This window comes from Tympanuchus pallidicinctus, unplaced genomic scaffold (assembly GCF_026119805.1).
Source record: "Tympanuchus pallidicinctus isolate F22 unplaced genomic scaffold, pur_lepc_1.0 scaffold15, whole genome shotgun sequence".
NCBI lineage: Eukaryota > Metazoa > Chordata > Aves > Galliformes > Phasianidae > Tympanuchus > Tympanuchus pallidicinctus.
Window position 1 is genome coordinate 8,004,090 of NW_026294669.1, and position 21,565 is coordinate 8,025,654.

Genomic DNA, 21,565 nt, shown 5'->3' on the forward strand with positions numbered 1-21,565 from the left:
CTTTCTAGGAGCCTTTACAGCATAAACAGACAATTACAAACCAAGTTTCTGTAGACAGAAAAGTTTACACTGAGGACTTCCATGTGAAATTCTAAAGTTATCCTGGAAGAAGTGAAATAGAAGACCCATTCATAAACTACAGAATAAGTTATGGTTGTACAGTGGATCCAGTGCAGAGCAGGCTGCCTCCTAGGTAGGGCAGCAGACAAGCAGTAGCAGCAAGCAAGCCATAGCCTCAAGAATCCCATGCTTATCCCCAAGAACAGACCTCCTATTTTTCTGTAAGAACCACCAATAAATCAGTATATACAGATATTATAGTTTGTTTTTTTTTTATAATACTCATTTTCCTCATAACTCTATCACCTGATTACAAACATATTGTCTACCTTGACTTCAGTAAGGCTTTTGACACTGTCTCTGATAGCATCCTCAGAAGTAAACTTAGGAGGTGTGGGATCAATAAGTAGGTTGCAAGGTAGATTAAGAACTGCTGACTGGCAGAGCTCAGAGGGCCATGATCAGAAGCACAGAGTTAGTTGGAGGCCTTTAGATAGCGGCGTTCCCAAGGAACTGGTACTGATTTCCTGTGTTGTTAAATGATCTGGATGAAGGGTTTGAAGGTGAAGTACATTTAATGTATCCTCAGCAAATTCACTGATGATATGAAGCTGAGAGGAGCAGCTAACACACCAGAAGGCTGTGCTACCATTCAACAAGACTTGGTCAGGCTAGAGAGTTGGGCAAAGAGGAACCTGTTGAGATTCATCAAGAACAAGTGCAGAATCTTATGTTTGGGAAGTAATAGCCACCTGCAGCAGTACTGGTTAAGGGCTGACCTGCTTAAGAGGAGCTCTGCAGAGAAGGATCTGGTTGGCTCTGAACCAACAGTGTGCCCTCGTGCCCAAGAAGGTAGCCAAAAGTATCCTGGGGTGCATTAAGACAAGCATGGCATTCTTTATGGTCAAAAGAGGTTATCCTCCTCTCTCTACTCTGCCCTGCTGAAGTCATACCTGGAGTGCTTTGTCCAGTCCTGGGCTCCCCAGTTCAAAAAAGGCATTGAACTTTCTAAGACCATTAGAGGGCTACGAAGATGATTAGGAGCCTGGAGGAAGGGCTCAGAGCTGGGACACTTAATGTCTGAAAAAGGTAAGACTGAGAAGGGATCTCATCACTGTTTATAAATATCCACGGCAGGAGCCAAGCGGAGGGCACCAGGCTCTTTTCAATGGCATGCAGCAACAAGAGGCAATGGGCAAAAACTGGAAAACATTAAGTTCCACCTGAACAAAGAAAGAATTTTAGTGTTAGAGTGATGGAATACTGTAACAAGCTGCCTAGAGAGGTTGTGCGGTCTACTCTGGAGATATTAAAGACGCACCTGGACACCTACTTGTGCAATCCACTGAAAGGAACCTGATTTAGCAGCTAGGTTGGACTCTCTCTCTAGAAGTCCATTCCAACACTTCAGATGGTGATGATAAGACTCATCTCTAAATTACAAATACTCTAAATTCAGCCCATATTTATCAGGCAAATTTCAAAGGTGAATTGCATAATCTGTAATCAGTTACTTGATCATTTGATTGATAGAAGTTTGAAAGTTTGATAGGTCTTGATTAAAATAAGGAACAGGCTAATCAGAGGTCAAATAACATTAAATATTAATTACTGTAACAAATAGATGCCACAGTCTTCTAAATTAGGTACAATGTTAAAGACTGTTTCTTTTTTTTTTTTTTTTTAAACAAGACTTGAAGTCATTTGTTAACTAAATTAAGAGAACACGAATGTTCTATGAAATCATTGCTGAAACCAGCTAATGTTCTTTCTAATGAAAGCACATTATGCCTGCTGCAATTTTAATTACAAGATTAATGTGTGTTTATATCACTTTGCGTTTCTACAATATGTTGACAAAATGCAGCATGCTATAGATTGGGAGCTATTCCTACAAACAATTACACACTCGAGTAGGCTTCCTCTTGATAGTTCAATTAGCCAGGTTGTGAGAGCAAAATTCCTCTTACATTTACTAGAAGTCTTTGTTCCTTAATATTTAACCTTCAGGTTGTTAGGTTTTTTTTCCCCTCCTCAATAGCTGTTTTATATGTGTATTTGCTTCATATTTGTTTTATGCTTTCCCTTCCCCGTCCAAGAATTCTTTCATTTCCCAAAACCTATTTTCAGTAAATCTGTATGGACAGCAGATCTGTTTCAAACAATTTTCTTTTCATTGCCTTTTCCTTTTCATTACCCTTACACTCAAAAATAATATCCTACTTCACAATAAACCAAAATAAAATACATATTTTATTTTGAAAGAAACAGAAAATCTGAGGTACATAAAATATGAGAAGATTAAAACTTCATTTTTATAATAAAACCACATCTCCTTATAGAATTTCTCATTACTGAAAAAAATCAGTGTTGAAATTCTCACTTCCCAACTTTTATTAATAGGTGGTTTCTAGAAAGCTGAACTACCCTGTTTCAACTATTCAAGACAAGCTGAATTTCCTTATCAGCTTGACATAGAGAAAGTAGCCAAGCTCTGCAACTGCAAGCACTATAGGTTAATGGAAAAGAAAAGGAAAACCTATTTTACTGCAGTATACCAAACATCCAGCAAATGATGAAAAATCTCATTGCTAATCTCAGCATGCAGCAAAATAAATCTTCACATTGAGTGATTAGCTATCATTCTTGAGCAAGTAAAGATTTATCAGGACATGGCGAGGTCATTTCTGTCCCTCTTTGTCCTCTTGGTTTACGATTGAAGAAATATCAGGTGGTTGTGACCAGTGGGCACCCAGTTCAGCAGATCTAGGTTTGCCTCAGAAGACCACTTCTGGATGAGGACAGATAACTCAAATCACTAAAAAAAGCAATTAATGACATGGCTCAGTAAGATCATTTTCAATGTAAACTAGAATATATTTTTTTAATCATGTCACTCAAAGCCTACAGGTAATCAGACTATGAGTTGATCAACATCAGCTTTCCCAAAAGACTTGGCATACTTCTATACATCCAGTAGAACATTCAGAAGAACCTGTATGCCATGCGTGTAAAGGGCATGATATTTATATTCTAAATTGAACCTTCATAACATCATACTATTTATTTAGTGCTGCTCATAGCTTATACTGTTTTTAAAGCACTGTGTTCTTTATCTTGCATTTTCAATGCCTCTCCATTACTGCTTATTTATGAAAATAACTTGTGCCATCAAAAATTCTGTTAATCTTTAATAAAGAGTCAGTAACTAAAATTACAACTATGAAGGGAAATCTGGCTTGCTGACCCATGACAGAGTGCACTCACAGGGAAAATACTCATTTTAAATTATTACTTGTGTACACAATATAGGCTAATATTTGTACAAAGCCCTGTATATTTATTAGCTTGAATGAACTTGAGCAGCACTTAGGGGCAGTTTATATTAGCCTGCAAGATAAAACATGTGGGCTAGTATTGCCAGAGGAGCTGTAATACTGTGCAAGGAACACAATCAGTCCACACTGGACACTGTGAACTAGCATTATTCGCCTTTTTCTCTGTCTGCCCCAAACCAGAATTGAATTGATTCTGGGGTGTTCTTGAAATGCCAGCTGCTAGGTGCACAAACTAAAAGCAGACCTGGAAAGAGCAGAAACTGGACCAGAAGCTTTCACTTTCTCTATAAACAGCATGTAGTTGCACTGAAGTGGGAAGATGAAGTCATTTTTCAAACCTTAATTGGCAACAGTGGACAGGAGAAAGCCTGCAGGACATTACCCAAGCAAGTCTCTAAAGAATCAGGTCATTAATAAAGCTCATAGCTATAAGTAAAAAGTGTTCAACTAGCAGAAGAATTAGCAGCACAGCACGTTTGCAATTATTTTCCTCAACATCTCTTCTTAGCAAAAGGCAGCAGTGCTGGAAATACGCCTTATCCTCATGTGTAATTTCTGAGATTAAAAGCTAGAATGTCTGGCTACGCAATACCAATCCAATTTTTAGATGAAGAAAAAGCCCCAGGAAATATTGCCAACCAGAAGAGAGGATAATCTGCACTGTGGACTTTCTGGAGCAACAAGGGAGATTTTAATCTAGCAGTACAAATTGCAGCAATAAGACGACAAATGAAGTCAGTGAAGTCCAAGATGTCATGAGTGAGTTCAGCTAAGTAAAGTAGATAGGAAAGACAAAAACTTCAATTACCACTGTGTCAATGACAGTAAAACTGCAAAACTAAGAAAGAAATATCATGAAGTAACTGGTGGGAAAAAGTTTCATGTAATTAGTGAAGCCAATATGGGATGGTTCATAGCATCACTGAAATGTTAAAAAGCCTGTTTTATAGCCTGCTTGAGGGTAGTATGAGCAATAGAGGTGGAAGTATATGTTAAAGACATCATTAATTGTTTTACAGTTATTGATTACCACAGAGTGGAGTGTCTGGGATTAATTCATAGCAGCGTTTTCAGGAGCAACCTGCTGATTAGAAGCACTGACATAGTACAAGGCTAGAGAACAGAACAAGCTTCTCCTTCAGAATTTAGCCTACAACATGCAGGAGACGTTCTTTCTATCAAGGGACTTCAATTTTAGATGCCTGGCAAATGCTTTTTATGCTTTCTAGTCTAAAATCCAGGCAAGTTACTAACAATTATGCTTGAGGACTGATATTAAAATGAAACAACCTTTTATTACTCAACACTGTATTGCCTCCTTCTGATACAAAGGAAAAGTAGAATGCTTCACCCTGGCATCAATGTTTGAATTCACAGGGGGACAAACAATCACAGAATACAATGCTTGGTATGAGTAATTGGGGGAGGGTTGAGGGGGAGTCAGTTATTGAAAGCTACAGCCCTGAAAAATGTTGAATTCTTGTTTGCACACATTATCTTCTCCAGAGTGAAGGATTACCACTCCAGAAAACTAGTTGACTCCTACGTGACACGCTGTAAGTAACAGACATGAGGTGAAATGGAATAGATAACAGTTCTTCCTTTCTGACCCTCAGTAACTGGTGAGAGAATGTAACACTGTACTGGGATACACATCTGTCCATAACAATAGAAGTTTTGCGCTGCTTTGGTATTTAAGCAAACTAAGCTAAAGTATTTTGAACTTTTAATGCAAGGATTACATAGAGGGGAATGGACACACATCCTCCCCACTTCATGATCCACAAGAAAGGTATGAATCAACCAACACATCTAAGATACACACACACAGCAGATGTCCTGGGTCGAGGAAGAGAACATAGTATTTTCCTAAGTAGTCCCTACAAAAAGCATGCTCTTCCCACATTCATCCTTTCCCCACTCACTAGCATCATCCAACTGGACATCACTCCCATACCATGTGGACACAGTGCACATTCCCAAGTTTTAGCCATATGACCCATCTCAGAAACTAGTTTTAAAAGCAAAATTCAAATTTGGGATCTGAATCTGAAAAGTTCGCTCCATTATTGTCAAACTGCATAGTTTATCTGCTTATGCAAGGGAATTTCTGGTGCTAAATTAAATTAGAACTATACAGAACACATTTACAGACAGCTGCAAAATTTGTATCCTTCAGCCTTCCCAATGTGTTTAATAATGAACATGGTTTTTATTTTAACTGGAAGCCTTATTTACCTAGCAGCTTGTTTTAATAAAGATATTCTCCTGTGGTTACACTGTCTATGTAGAATTTATCAAATAAACAAACAATAGCTGATGAAAAAAGCTGTAAGCTCTTACATATTGTCCTACAGAGTTGGGCATCCCAAAGGAACTCATTTAAACATTGGTATGCACTATGAATTAAGCACCCAACATAGCACTTGCTCGATGCATTTGAAATCACATCATCATCATCAGAAATCCTAGTCCCAGTGGGCAAATGCACTCAAAATTCTGTGAAATCATCTTGCCAGGAAAAAGACAGTTTCTGTTTTCTTCAATATAATTCCCAGAGCAAAAATTCAAACAGTTTTTTATGAGGTGCTATTCTGTGCCTACAGAGCATACATCCTAAAACATATTATCATTGACTTCTTCCATTCAAGGGAACAAACAGAGTTGCAGACATGACTCAACTAGAAGCCACTTCAGTAAGGTCACTGCTTGAACACACAGGGCTTTGCTCAGCAGCTGTTGCAGCAAAACCTGAGTAACTCTTGAGCATGTACCAACAGCGTTCATCTCCAAGATTATTTTGAAATTCATTTAAAAGGGGTGAAAACACCCAGTTTCTTTGTCAGTAGCCATGATTAAGTGATAAGCATATTGCAACGTCAGTGAAGACTTGGCCCAGCTGCAAAATTGATGTTGGCTGGAAGTCAAGCATGGGCTCTGTGGTCTCACTTCTGTTGCTGTTCACCTTGTACCAGGTTTCAGAACACGTTTCCACTCACTGAATCTTTACCTCATTCCTTGCATGTATCTCAGAACATTTCGGTGTTGTTTGTATTATTTATTTGTCCCCACTGGATGACTGGATGAGTCATTTCTAATGAAAACCGCACCAAAGGGATTTCAACTCTTTCTGTCTGCTAATTACCTGTGAACAAATTACAGAAATCTCCAGTGGATTTATTAGTCCATGTATTGACAATTTTTCACATGAGTAATTAAATGGATTGCAAAGTTACTTGAGAATATTTCAAAGTTGTACATTCTTGCTCTGCTGGTAAGCTTTAGGAGTTACATCATACTGCTTCTGCTGTTAGACTCAACATCATCTAACTTAAAAGCTATTTATTTTAATGGCTAGATATGCAAGTTCTAAATTATGTACTTGAATACCCAAACTAAAATCCACAGTTCAGAACTGAAGGTTTTCTGTGGTTTTTTGTTGTTGTTGTTTTTTGGGTTTCTTTTTAAACCATTTCAGATCATGCTGCAGTATTTGAGCTTAATACTGCATTTCAGTTAATCCACACATTGCAAAATTTCCATGTCAACTATCACAGAAATTAGCTCCCAAAAATTACTGAATAGGAGCTATGACAAAGACACCTTGAAATTAAAATGACTACTTGCTATTTCTGTCTTGTGCTAGTTCTAACCTTTGTTTTCAATACCCAAGTATGTGATACATATGTAATTTGCAACATTAAATTACTTTCCTTCCTCTTGGATGATTAACTGGTAGTCTAAAAAAGGACACCTCATCTCTTTTTAGAATCCTCAAAATGTTTTAATGTTTCAAGTCTCATGGTGAAGTCAATTTGATTTTTCTCAACATCTCAATTCTGTCTAACATTTGCTAAATCAGGAAATCATATTTCATGTATCTCACTTCAACAGATTTCAATGTTGTAGAAAATCCTGTTATCTTCAGCAATTAGCTGTTCATGAAGTTTAGCTTTCCAGAGTGCCTTCTTCAGACTTGAGTAAGGGTAGCAACTAAAACTGAGAACTCAAGCAGCTATTCCAGCCAAAATGGAGAGGAGATTGTACATCTGAGTAGAATATATCTCTTATAGCCCATGATTGCACAAAAAATTATTGCCTCCCACAGAAAACATCCCACTCCTCACACACATGAAGAGGCACATGGTGCAGTGAAATCAAGACTTTTTTTCATCTCCCAAACTTATCCAGATTTCTTCAAAGACAAACTCATCATACCAAAATCAACACTTAGATTACGTTACAGGCAAGTGGGTGTTATGTCACGTAGAATATAACCTAATTCTGTTAAACTTTTGATATTTTAATTAGGTTGATCAATCCATTTCTGGAATTGATTCATTTATACATTTCCTAAACATGTTAAAACTCCATTCAAGTCACTACCCGCTTTGCAACAGCCTTATTCCTCTATCCCACAGGATCAGCTTACACCTCAGCATCCACAGCAGTACAAACATTTACCAACATCCTTCCAACATCAAACACCACTGACAGAGTATTTTGGAGGAATATGCAATGACTCTCAAAATATAATGATACAGATATTTTCTTCTGCTTCTAAGTTATACAGAGAGTCTGAACCAGCAGGAACCTGATCCATTAGATCAGACTTTAACATATACCAGGCTATTTTTGAAAATTTATCTGAAGGAGCTAGAATAGGTATGGAAAAGGGGAAGCAAATTAAGTCTGACTCAGAATAGGCCCACTGATAAATTTTGCACTTCAGAGGTCACATAGTAGATGAGAAAAATCATTTTACCATCCATATAAATGCTTTTAAAGGCACTGATACGTCTGGAAGCATTTCTTGCACATGATTGCAGGTAGTCTGGGGAGCCCATAAAAGTAAAAGCTAGTCATGAATAATTTTCACAAATTATACAGGAACTACGAAGGTAGAGAATTAGATTTCATAAACAATACTATGAGGTTCCTTCATAGAAGGACATCTTCTCATCACGAATGATAACTTCAATACCAGCAGAAATAATGAAAATCCAGTTTCTCATACGTTTGCATTCCTCACTGCAACGTTACCCTGCAACATCAAACCACACATCCACAGCCATAGTAGCAGTACTGCGTTTCCCCTTCCCCAGCCCATGCGTCCCTCAGCACTCCTCCTCTCATCCCACCAAGAGGCCCCATTTTCCAATAGAGCAAACACAAACCAGGCTGGAGAGTGAGAGCCACTACTGCACAATTGGACCCTGACAACAGCATCACTGTCCAAGGAGCACTCATTTTAAAACGTCAACGAGTTTACAAAACTTGGGGGAACTTACCTGACTTTACAACTCTTCCTGCTGTGCCAAAGATGGCCTGGAGTTCAGTGGTGCAGTCAGGAGGAGACAGACGGTGATGAAAGCCTCCATCTATCGAGAAACCCTATCAAACAGGGAGATGAGGAGAGATATTAACATATAATAAACTACTACCTATAATAATACATTTAATATATTATAGTATCAAACTCCAAAATACATAACACAATACTGCAAATATCAGAAGCATGAGGAAATGACAAATTTCAGAGCATGAAAATTATTAGCCAAATTATATTTCATTAAAACACCTGGTTATTCCATTAAAATTGTTTCCTAGATGCGCTTTACCTCACTTCTTATGAAGCAATTAATAGTATTTTACCTTCAAATTCCTATCTTAATAACTAGCTATTACTGCATATTGTATTTTTTTTTAACTATAGGAGAATTACAGTAATTAACTTTGTTCCAATTACCAGGGTGCATATTAATATTCATATACTTTTGCAAAAAAGAATGATCCTGAAATCTCTCAGCAGGGATAGTTAAAATGATTCATTAAAGTTCCACACAGGTTTCTTTCCTAATTCATTAAGAAAATATTAGCATAATCATGTGAAATTAATTTTCTTTAAAAGGTTGATATAAGCAAGGGATTAAGAGGACTGGTACTAATATATGAAACATGGCTTGCATTGTGCTCTTGGTCTCCAGAGGCTGACTGTCATATAAGGTATTACTTGCCAGTGCACTTTGATAAGGAAGAAGAAATCAGAGATAGAGCCAGTGGAGCTGAGGATTTCATTTCCGCATTTAAATAGAAAAAAAAGAACAGGATGCATGATCTTTTTTTAATGCTTTTATATTTCTCTGTTTTGTAGAGGTAACGACTAAATGCATTGCTCAGCGTGAACATGAAGCTGAAAGAAAATACAATTAAGTGATAGGCTACAAATGGGAAAAGCATCTAGAGCACCTAATGATAATAAAAGGTGAAGAGAAAGCTCAGCCAAGAGAAGAAGTGATCCAAATCAGAACAACCAGAGAGTGAAAGGTAAATAGCTTCCCAAGAAAAGTTTCAAGTAAAAAGAGAAAGCAATCTCAATAACAAACGGCAGTGAAAGAATAGTAGCTCTCATTCATAGATTCACATAAAAAGGCATTTAAGGTAGAAGGACATAAAGATACCTTGTGCTATTAAATGAAGTGCCTCTTCATAAATACAGAACTGGTACAACCAGGCAAAAATAAAATTAAAGAAGGATAATTTGAAGCTTACACTGAGTTAGAATAATGTCACAAAAACAAACAACCAGGGAAGAACATAGGACATGTGCGGTGAGCCAAGACAAGGGGTTTTTTGTCAATACTACATGACATCTGGCACTGCTTTTCCATTTTCCTCATGACAACAATTCTTTCAAGTCAGCATTGAACTCCATAAAAAAAAACAAGTTTAACAGCACTCAAGCACGATTCAGAGACAGAACTGGTCAGCTGCTAAGAAAGACCATGAACTATTTTTAATTTTCTTTGTGAGGAACTTATCAAATCAGTCGTTTGTAAGCAAAGGATATTTGAAGAGTTCATTAGAAAGATAATGAACTTCTCCCTTTCAGCCCTTTTCCTGACATCAGGTCTTGGGTTGGAATAGGCTCTAGTGGAACACATGGCCTCCAGGGCAAAAGGTTCTGTGGATGGTGACATTTGAAATGGAATATTACTCTGTCAGTAGTAACTTCCAGCACTCAAGCCTGAGCTACCCCGCCTTCATTCCTACATAGTCCTCATACAGTCAGTGTCCTCCTGCATAGCTTTAGACCCTCAGGAATTTATGGGAGACATGATCCCAAGGATGCCGGGGGGGGATCTCCAAGCAGATACACTTCAGGGTAAATCTCACTTTCTTTAAGACTAGAGGGAATGGCTTCCAGCTGCACCAGGGGAGATTTAGGCTGGACATTAGGAAATACTACTTCTCTGAAAGAGTAGTCAGGCACTGGAATGGACTGCCCAGGGAGGTGGTGGAGTCACCAAGCCTGCAGGTGTTCAAGGAAAATTTGAATTTTGTATTGAGGGATAAGGTTTAATGAGAACTATTGGTGATAGGTGGATGGTTGGACTGGATGATATTGCAGGTCTTTTCCAACCTTGGTGTTTCTGTGATTCTTCAGAAGTGAAATTTCTTTCTTTTCTTCCAGCAATTGATTTTTTGCCTGGAAGTTGCACAGCACTTGTGTACTTTCAGTTCAGTTAACTCTGACTTCATTATCCTGGAAAGTTTTAATAGTTTTAATGCTCTTTTTCATCAGTGATGTAATAGTTAAAACTTAATACAGTATCCCAATACATTCCATTATTTATTACCACTGAAGTTATTATTCTATGCCATTTTTAATTTAATTGGAAACGTTGGACTCCACACACATAAGGACCACTGATTTATGGCAGACATCAGGTGGTTCCTATATGCGCTTGTATTATTCAGTCTACTTATGTGGAAGTGTTGTATCTCAGTAGAAGCAGCAAATCTGTATGCATAGGCAGGGAAAGCAGTATAGCAGGGTCTCATGGGGTGGGAGGGATCATTCTATTTATAGAAGGAAAGACAAAAAATGGCTGGTGTGATTCCCCTTCTCCAATCCAATTTTCAAAATATTGTGTTTTCTTTTTCTAAACATTACTTTGAGTCTAGACTCCAGCTTTTAAAACTCCTTTATTCTTCACTTGTAAAATTCATTATTTATTGAAATGTCAGCATTAACTGCTTTCCCCCTCCTCTTCATTTCAACTATTAATGAGATTTTTCTTTTCAAAGCATTAATTAAAATCAAACAAAGAGCTGTAGGTGTAAGTTCATGGCTTCAGTTATTTCTTAAAAGCACTTGTGTAAAATTACATTGAATTTTCTTTCTAGATCTCTGCATTCTGGTTATACCGGCTAGCTGAGGTCATTAAAGCTCAGCTATTTTAGGTCTTTTCATCCTATAGTTTTCTTTACATATGACATAATATATTAATATAGGAGAAAATTGGGTAAGCATATGGAAAAAATTGATTGCATTCCCTCGTGCATTCTTCCACATTTATCTACTAACTACAATGGCTGATATGGCTTTTACCATAAAAAAAAAAAAACGTATCTTGTAACATCATTTTTTCCAAAGCTTTTTTTTTTTTCCTCCCATTTGAGTACAAGTAATTTGCAGTAAAGATAGCTTTGAGGGGTTTGGATTTATAACAAACGTTCTTGTTCTTCTACTGACATTTCTATTATTAATGGCTTCTGAATGAGCAAAGGGAATACGCTCAGAACATACTCAGGGGCACTCTTTTTTACTGACACTACACATTTCTTTGCACCCACAAAGAATAGTGCATATAAATATAATGGGTTTTTTTGAAAAATTACATTAAAGCATCTTAAACAGTAATACTATGAGACTGTACTAACAAAGAATCTGTTTGTTAGCTAGGCTAACGCATGTATGATCCAGCTTGCAAGTCCTAGGAAGTAGCAAAAATGTACATTTTGCATATACTTGTCAAACACAAGCATTATGACTAGAAATGCACAAAAATCATACAGGAGTATAGCAATAACAGGTGAGACAGCAGAGAAAACATTGCTTCACACAATATGCTTGCACATTGCAAGTACTAATTCCCACGCCTTTCTTTCAACTTCTACCACCTCCTAGACTGGGTACATGCAGTTCCATCTCTACTGCACATTACCACTGCTGGATGTGAACTTCTACAAAGCCTGCTGTTTTCTCAACCAGCTTTCAGCTTACAGACTTTTAGAAATATTCTGCGCAAGGCCCTGCCCATACCCTACCCATACACACATGCAGCACAGCTAGGAAGACTTAGTCCTGCCTACTGAAGTAAAAGTAGTATTAGTGGCACAGGCTGCCCAGGGAGGTAATAGAGCTGCTGTCCCTGGAAGCATTCAAAAACCATGAAGATGTGACACTGAGGGACATGATTAGTGGGCATGGAAGGGGTGGGTGGGAGTTGGACATGGGAATCTTTCGCAGTCTTTTCCAACTTCAGTGATTCTATGAAAAACAGCTGTTCATCCCAGAATAAGATCCTCCTATATTCTCAGGATTCCTATTATTTTGTTTCCTGTTTTCTTAGAACTACATTGCAGTGCAACCTCTTTACGTTTTAGAATTGATCATTAGCTTATTGACAGGTTTCCATCCTAAAACACTTTGCACCTCAAGAGCAAAAAAAAAAAATAAAAAAATCCAAGCTTCTTACCAACTTCAGGAAATTCTGCCTTCAAACTCATTCATTACAGTATCTCTGTTCTGTGTTTGCTATCTGATGTCATAAATTCACAATGCTGTCAATTCAAACTGATGTTTGTTCTCCCCACATTCCTGTACAGAACACAGGCCAATACAACCCAGTGAAGACAAAAAAAAAGAAACAAACTATCTCATCCAATGAATTGGACTGGAACTGTCTTTTGTAAAAATAAAAATTCTAGAATGCTACAGCTCCCTTGTAAATGGCTATCTGAAGTATGCACTCATGAGCCTCTGGTTTCATCCTTTACAGTCACCTACTTGAGAGCTGGAACATGAGCATGCAGAGGAGCAGGTGGCTGTGTAGCTACAGATGTATCTATAAGAGATATGATCAGGCTGGATTTAGAGATAACCCAGCTGAAAAAAATAGGGTCTATAAAGATAATTTTGGGATAATTGGAACTGCATATAAAATAGGTAAAACTCTTATGCAAATTGGAGCCACTTAGCAGATTAAAGAGAATCATTTCTGACTTAATTAACACCACCTCAGAATGTAGTATTAAACCATTCTACATTTTCATAAAATGTAGGATATTTTTATAGTTTATAGCAAGCCATTAAAGGTAACAGGACACAATTGCACTGTGTGTTGTCATTAGTGAAGACGTTTTTCAGTGCTCGGATTAATGTATATCAGCATAGCAATGATACCAGGACAGCTTCATTTTCTTTTTGCTTTTTTCCTCTTCTTGGGGAAAATGTCACAATTTGTTATCAAGACATTTTTTGACCATTTACTTTCAAGCATTTAATTCTTACAATATATGACATTACAAACAAGTCAACTTCTCCCTGCATTATTGCATCAATGTGTGACAACAAAGCAACACATGGCATGTGGTAGGGTTATTAAATCATAGTGCTAGCCTCACAGCTGCCATAGATATGCAAACAACTCATTTTTCCTGTTTTTTTTTTTATTTACCTTCTTAATCTTCTCACTTTGCTGTGCTGTCTAACGTATTTAAACAATAAAATAACTCCAGAAAAAAGTGTTATTTGTTACCAGCCACTTTAAGTGACATTAGTTGCAGATTTATTGAGGACTTTAGAGGTATCATGATAAATTCATCATCCTACAGATGCACTCAATGACTGTTACAACCCTAAGCTTTCCAGTGTTCACTCTCATCTAAGAATCACAGAATGTCCCAAGTTGAAAGAATTTACATCGATCAAGTCCATCTTCTGCTGGGCTCAAAACTACGTCTGCAACCTGGTCATTGTATTCTTATTTTCAGAACTTCACTTAGTGAAAATCTAAAGCAGTGTCACAGACTTGTCCAACTAAAAAACAACCAGCTATTTTACTGAAAAGGAGAGAAACTGTTAAATGTTCTTAAAACACTGTCACAGGTCCACCTTTATGCCTATGTAATAGGTGTCTGAGAATGCTTTGATAAGCAAGCTTTGGAACCTGAGGCAATATGGTAGCATTAAGCTTTAGACTTACTATTTAATGTACAAATCTGAGCAGAGCACTGAGGTAGATCTGTCATTCTGCATGGCATTTATGTTTGGTAGTGTTGATATATCCTTGCTGTGAAGGCTATAGTTTGTTTTAATCCAATGACTGATCCTTTGTGAAAACACATCTCAGTTGGGTTCCAACCAGACAAGCGTTCCCATCAGCAAACCTGCAGCAAAACCTTTTTTCCTGTAATATCTTAAGAAATTGGGAAAACTCACATACAGACATTCTCACAGACTAATTTCAGGCAAGCCAATGGGAAGAGGTACTGGAGGAGAGATTTCTTATTATTTTGTTAGTAGCCCTTTTAAGTTTGTTGCTTACACAAAATAGTGACCTTCAATTTCCAGATATCATCCTAAAATGCATCATAAAATGAAAGCCTCAGAAGAAAAATGACTGAACAAATACACCGAGACTGCTAGATCACATGAACTTGACCAATTCTGACATACAATAAGTGTTTCTCATTGCCTAATCCTTTCCACCAGCAGGATTTCTTGGACTAACAGCATTACATTCAATACTTTTGTAAAGGTCGAAAAGGATCATTTTTTAAAGTCTGTTCAACATTCTTTTACTCCTTTTGAATGGTGCACAAGAGAGCAACCAAATGGACAAAGCCTTCTATTTAACATATTTTTGACATTTTGCTCCTCCAGTTGTGGAAGGAAGGGCAGACATTTAGCTTCACTGGTGCTCAAAAGATGTCAGAGCTTAGACCACATCTTTAGAGCTGACATCAGTCTTCAGAACACCTGGGAAAAATCCAGACTTGATACTTTGTCTTTATTTTCATAAATAATTGAGTATTCCCTGACAGACCATAGGTTCATAGCACTGCATTTCTGTTTATTTGATAAAGCTAGCTTCCAGTGTTTCTACAGAAAACTTTAAAAGCTACCTTAATGTATTTACTAGTATCTTGGGTCTGCAAAAAGAAAAATATCACCTAATCACACTACTGCTGAATTACAGAAATTAGAGATGGAAAGGAACATCTATTCTGTCCCCATGCCAGTGAAGGATTGCCCTCTAGAGTATGCTTTCCACTACTTTCCCACATCTAATTTTACGTACTTTTAAGTGATGGGTATTTCAACACTCCTCTCTATTCTACACTCTGAATTTAGGTGTCACAGAACTTTGTCATAGCATTCAGCCCACATTTTATTTTTCTTAATTTCAACCATTATTCTCAGTTATATTCCTTTGTTCCTCCCTGCAGTAATTCTTCACCATCATTGGTCTTTACTGAGCAAGTATTTCAAGATAGTTATGGTGTCCTCTGCTCTATTTGCATATACAGTCCAAATATATTGCACTTTTAATATTGCTTTATAAATCAGATCCCTCTAGTCACTTAATCTTCCTGGCTGCTCTTCTGTATCTTGTCTCAGATCAATGCACGTGCCCAAGGCAGCAGCAGCCACAGACAAAAGAAATTCAGCTGTACTGTTGTGCTTCACCTGAAAGAATTGGGTTTTTAACTTTAAGCTTGGCTTGTGCAAGGATTTTTGCAAGGTTCTGCACCACATCCTTACCTCTAAATTGGAGAGATATGGGTTTGAAGGCAGAACTATTAGGTGGACATAGAGCTGTTCATATGTAAGTTCATTAATTCCCCTTCAGTTGACTGAAATCATTCATTATATAATCAGACTTTAAGATAAATTAAGTTACCCAGGTACAAAAGCAGAGTGTTGCAGTCAGCATATTACTAGGGTAGAAGAGAAAAATACCAATCTTAAACTGAAGGGGTAAAGAAAAATGAGAGAAAAAGATCGATTTAATGCATCAAGGCAGAAAATGCTTAAGAAAACTCAGGAGATTTTTTTACTTTCAAAAAGTGGCAAAGTTCACCGTTTCTACATAGCCATGAAGATTTTTGTCACGCTCTACTGAGATTAATATCATGAAGCCAATAGTTTCTTAGAATATCAGCCGTATAAACATTTATTGGCTAATTTCACTAGACAACTTTGAACTCGCAGCCTGTAGCTCATTATACTTTACCTTTACTAGTTCAAGCAACAGACTTGCCCTTCTTCTTACAATTACGTACACTAGACACTCACAGTTTTCCTAGCTTCAGCTTTTGGTTCCTAACCTTGCCATACATTCCTGATTCTTCCTCTGCCATGATTCAGGTATTTTGGGCAAAAAACAAGAAAATAGTTTAGTTTAAACTCGGGCTAACCTCTGTTCTTGTAAAGTTTTTAGCCCCAATATCTGCAGATCTGAGATAAGTTGAACTAACTCCTCAAACTATCAGCTCAAATACTTGTAAGAAATTACAAATGGAAAAAGCACAAAACCAGTTGCAGATTTTCCTTTTATGCTATAAAGTCTTCCTATGACCTGCCACACAGCTGACAACAATTTCTATGAAAAATTTCTGGTGTTTCCAGAGTAGAACCCCCCCCCCCCCCCACCTTGAGCAACATGCTGGGATATTTAAGAGAGGAAAGGAGCAATGATCAAAAAATCTCAGAAATACAAATACTACATCACACTCTACTAAGGGAAGTAAGAACATGGACCTGATCTCCATTTTTACGTATTTCAAACTTCACTTTAAAAGACCTTTTCTTCTGTATGCAATTAAAATGGAAACAATACCTTGAGAAAGTATGCGGTTATCTTGCCTGATGAGAATATATGGAATGAATTTCAGTAACATCAATTTGGATTTTTTTGCACTTTAAACATGAAACCAAAACAGATGAATCCATCTCAAGTATGTTTAAGTATTGTCCATATAATCATGTATATTTGAAAATTGCAACCACATCTGAGGCTGTTAAGCTGCTTACTCCCTTATCTTGGTCCAGGTAGTGGGGTTAGAAACAACACCATTTCGTCAAAGTCCAGAAATATCTCACAGCTTTTTAATGCTTTTGGTCTCTAAACAATAGTGATTGATTTTGTTTGATCTGGCAAAAACAAATTACCCCAAAATCATTTTAGCCTGCCAGCCATGCTGACGTAGACTTGTTTGGGTTTTAAGAGAAAATGCAGGATAGTAATGAAAAATGGAAAGGGCTGGAAGCAAATAAAAGACTTTCCTCTGCTGTGGAAAACACATCTACTTTGTCTACACAGAATAGGCTTGGCTTTTTCTGTGAAAAAGTTGAAGAAAAAGAAAAGAGCAATTTCCTTTCCCTTTAAACTTGCCTTGCAACTAGTCAGTTTTGTTTAATCATTTTTTTTCTGCTTTATAGCAAAAGAACATGCTGACAGTGATGTTTCTTACTACTTTTTTTAATACGAAGTTATCTGAAGGCATGAAAAAAACAGAATCTGGAATTCATAGCTCCTGACCCTCTTAAGCAGCATTGGTTGAGATAACACAACTAAGAGCAAAAGAAGTCAGGCTAGGGGGCAAGGCAGGCTCATAGTCATACAAGTTTGAACACTTCTTAGACAGCAGGCTCATATGCTTCGCTAATAGCCAGGGGTCTAAAGACCAGTCAGAACAGCAAGTACCTGGCTTCTGAGACTTATAATCATCAGTTGTCTTCTCCTGCACCATACAGTTTTTTTCATTCCTTACTGCAGTGAATTCAGGCATTGCAGAACTGAATTCTCTCTATACTGTGCCTTCAGCATCTGAATTGCATTGCTTTAGCCTACAGTATACATTACTATGTTGCCTGCAGGCCTGTGCTGGCAAGCTTGTTTGTGGCTGCCAGAAACTGATGGGGATGAGGAAAGGTGGGAAGAGTCCTGACCTGGGGAGGAATAAGCCCAGGCTCCTAGACATGCTGGAAAGCAGCTCAGTATGAAAGCTCCTGACATGTGGGCAGGCAGCACATTGAACATGGGTCAGCAACGTGTCCTTGCCCCTAAGGCATTCTAGTTGCTCAGAGAGGTAGCGTGTAAGTAGTTTTCAGCCTGATATTAGTGGAATAAAACTGTTATAAAATATTTTTTAAAGTGTTCTGATAGTACTGTTTCCAGTCTATCTCCAACCCTAGCCTGACTCCCTGTTCGGGAAAAGGGAATTCACAGCGTTCCTATTTAGTTCAACTAAAATCCTACTAGGATTTCAGTTATTTTACAATTTTCCACTTTCCTGCTACAAGACAACCCATGCAGAACTTCCCTGAAACAAAAAAGGTTATATTTGCATTTAGTGTTAGTAATAAATCATATTTAAGACACTTTCTTTTAAAAAAAAAAAAAAGAGCCTTTTACAGAGAATTGTTAGAACTCAGAAGACCTCATAAGATGGAAAGAAGCAAAACTAAATGCAGTGAATCTTTTATAATAATATGAAAAACACTGCTGTGGTTTCATATTGCATTTCCAAAGAATTTTGGGTGGTTTGGGAACAAAACATTTGAAGTTTCATCAAAATATCGAGGAGTTTTGAGTAGCAAACAGCTTTGACTTATCAGATTCAACAATTCAGCAGCCACTGCAGCTTTGGTGAGCATGACCCAAACAGAACCCCCTGAATTGTGCTCATTTCCTTGCCAAGCACTCTAATCCCAGACAGATGGAATACAGACATACCTCCATTGGTGCATATTTTTATGAGCATGACACGCAGTCTCTTGCTCATCACTGATGGAACTGCACAGCTAATGGTGGTGTGACTATGCTGAAAAAGTATACTGTAGCTGAGAATTGGCTCTATCAAATGTTGTTATTGCATTCTTATTATCTGTTGTATTTCCCATGGCAAAAAAATAAGAGGCATTACTTTCATATGTATAGGGTCACCAACCACTAGACCAGGCTGCCCAGAGCCCCATACAGCCTGGCCTTAAATGCCTCCAAGGACAGGGCATCCACAACCTCCTTGGGCACAACCTGTTTCAGTACTTCACCACCCTCTGAGTGACCTATGTATTCTGCCTGGAAGTGTGTGGTTTCACTGTAACATATCCTTAAGTGATAAAGAGGCTTGGCTAAAAATCTGCTCCTTTAAGTATACGAGGCCTTTGAGGTATCAGTCAAGTTTTAAGAAACATAAAAGAACAGAAATAGATCCAGCAGTGATGCTTTCATCAGTCCTCTGCCTCTACATCTATAAAGCACTGAAGCTGCATACCAGCAATCTCCAACTGGATTTCATTAGGTGGGAGTAATCAGAGTACATTTTAGAATTGATGCTGTACTGTGCATTTTCTTTTCATGTTAAAATAAGAATTTCAATGTGCAATGAATCATTAAAACAGAAGCTTCAGGAGAAACATATTGTTTTGTCATTTCCTAAACCTAAAAAATTTAATGCTCCTTCAAATCGAGTGGTGTCAGCATACTGAGACAAAACCAAGTGAAAGTTTGTCCAAAAACTCAACTTTGTCATATATCAGTTTCCTACACAACAAATAAATGTATCACAGGCCAGGCAGCTTAGTGAGAAGCTACAGACCTCGCGTTGCATTTTGAGCTTCACTGTGACCAGAGCCTGCAGCACACACAGACAAGTCACCAGATTCTGCACCCATTCCCAGGAACAGTATGGGAGAATAGCAGCACTGAGCTCCAGCAAAACTCCATAAGACCAGGTAGGTCTTAATATGGTTACTTAAATGCAATTCAATTACTGAATCAACTGAAAGTGTTTTATTTCCTCATATGTGAATAAGATAATAGGGAGGAACAAATAGGTCTGTAGATGCAGGTTCAAAAATACCAAACAGCTCCCTACTTCAGAGTCATTCTGCTCTCCCACTTCCCAAAATGTCAGCACTCCTAGTGATAAAAATGGAATGGGTAAGTTTTCCCCTTTCTGGAACATATTTTTGCAATACCTTAGAACATCGAAAAACAATGTATATACACCAATAACACTCATTTGAAGTAAATCCAGAATTAGTCAGGCAACTAATATGAGCAAGGAACTACTGTAACACTCTCACCATGCTCTAAAACTTACAGGCAACTGCAGTTATTTTAGTAAAGTTAAGTGGGTCAATCACTGATAACCCGGCGTAGAGAAGTGACAGCATCTGATGCTGCAGTAACACTTTGCCTCAAACCACAAAGCTGAGCTCCATTGAGCACACATTTTCCCATTGATAGGATGGATGAAACAAAGAAGAGAACATCTATTTAAATTGATTCAGAGGCTGTAATGAAGTTCACTCCTTGAGGATGAGGTTCCTCAGTGATGTTTACTCACAATTGAGACCAAACCCTACCTGTTGCAAAACACCTGAACCTGCACCCCAGGACTGAAGCAACCTTTTGCCTCCCAGGCTCCCTCATACATATGTGACAAGACCAACCCATGGAAGATAAGTCTTTCCTCTGTTTCAGTTCAGTGAAATTCCACTATCCAATCTATTTTCAAATCTAAACAAGAGAGAGAAACAAATTGCTGTAACCCACAACATTCTTACTGATCTCAATTCCCAAAGGTGAGGGGGGGAAAAAAAAAAAAAAAGTAGCAAGCAAAGCCATTCCTGATTACTGCTGATACTGCAAAGAACACACAGCCAAGTCTATTATATCTGTATGTTATCCTGATTACTACACAATAAAAATGCAGCAAGATGCAGGAGGGACTAAACACCTCAATTTCTATCTGCAACTGTAAATGCATTTTAGTTACCTCTTGTAAGTATGTTTTAGATACCTCAGCTCTTTATAGCATCCATATCTCACTCTAGTTTCTTTAAAGAAATTATAGTAGAAAGCTATATCAGAGAAAAGAGACCATCAAAGACTATTAAATACAAGAATGCAATACACTCTCCAGCTCCAAAAGTCCCAAAACTGCAGATTGCCAGAAGCTAGATGAACACATTATAGCTGCAGGTGTGATTTATGTCTGTGATCTTCTCACAGACATCTGCTACTGACAGCTGCTGAGGACTGATGTGGACAGAGCAACATGCTCCGGTAGGACAGCTCTCATGTTCCTTCTTGCCTAACTGGATGAAGGCTGAGGTTTGGAAAGAAATCAACACAGGAAGCTGAGGAAATTGGATTGCGATATTTTGATGAAACCAAGTGGATGGAGAAGGAGGCAGCTGTTAAGAGCAAAAAGAGAGAGGTATACCATGGAACAAAAATATATAGACTGGGAAATGAGATATAGGATTTTTAAGTCGCTGTCCGTGAACAGGGAAGAAA

At 37.8% G+C, this 21,565-nt stretch overlaps 1 long non-coding RNA gene across 1 annotated transcript in view; it reads right to left on the reverse strand.

Moving 5' to 3' along the window:
* Positions 1–2,609: 2,609 nt before the first annotated feature.
* LOC128077031 (uncharacterized) overlaps positions 2,610–21,565 on the reverse strand; it is a 79,361-nt gene continuing 60,405 nt past the window's right edge. The window contains exons 2-3 of the long non-coding RNA XR_008204806.1: positions 8,690–8,779; positions 2,610–2,878 (exon numbers count right to left, since the gene is read on the reverse strand). This is a non-coding gene — a long non-coding RNA (uncharacterized LOC128077031). The remainder of the gene's footprint in view (positions 2,879–8,689; positions 8,780–21,565) is intronic.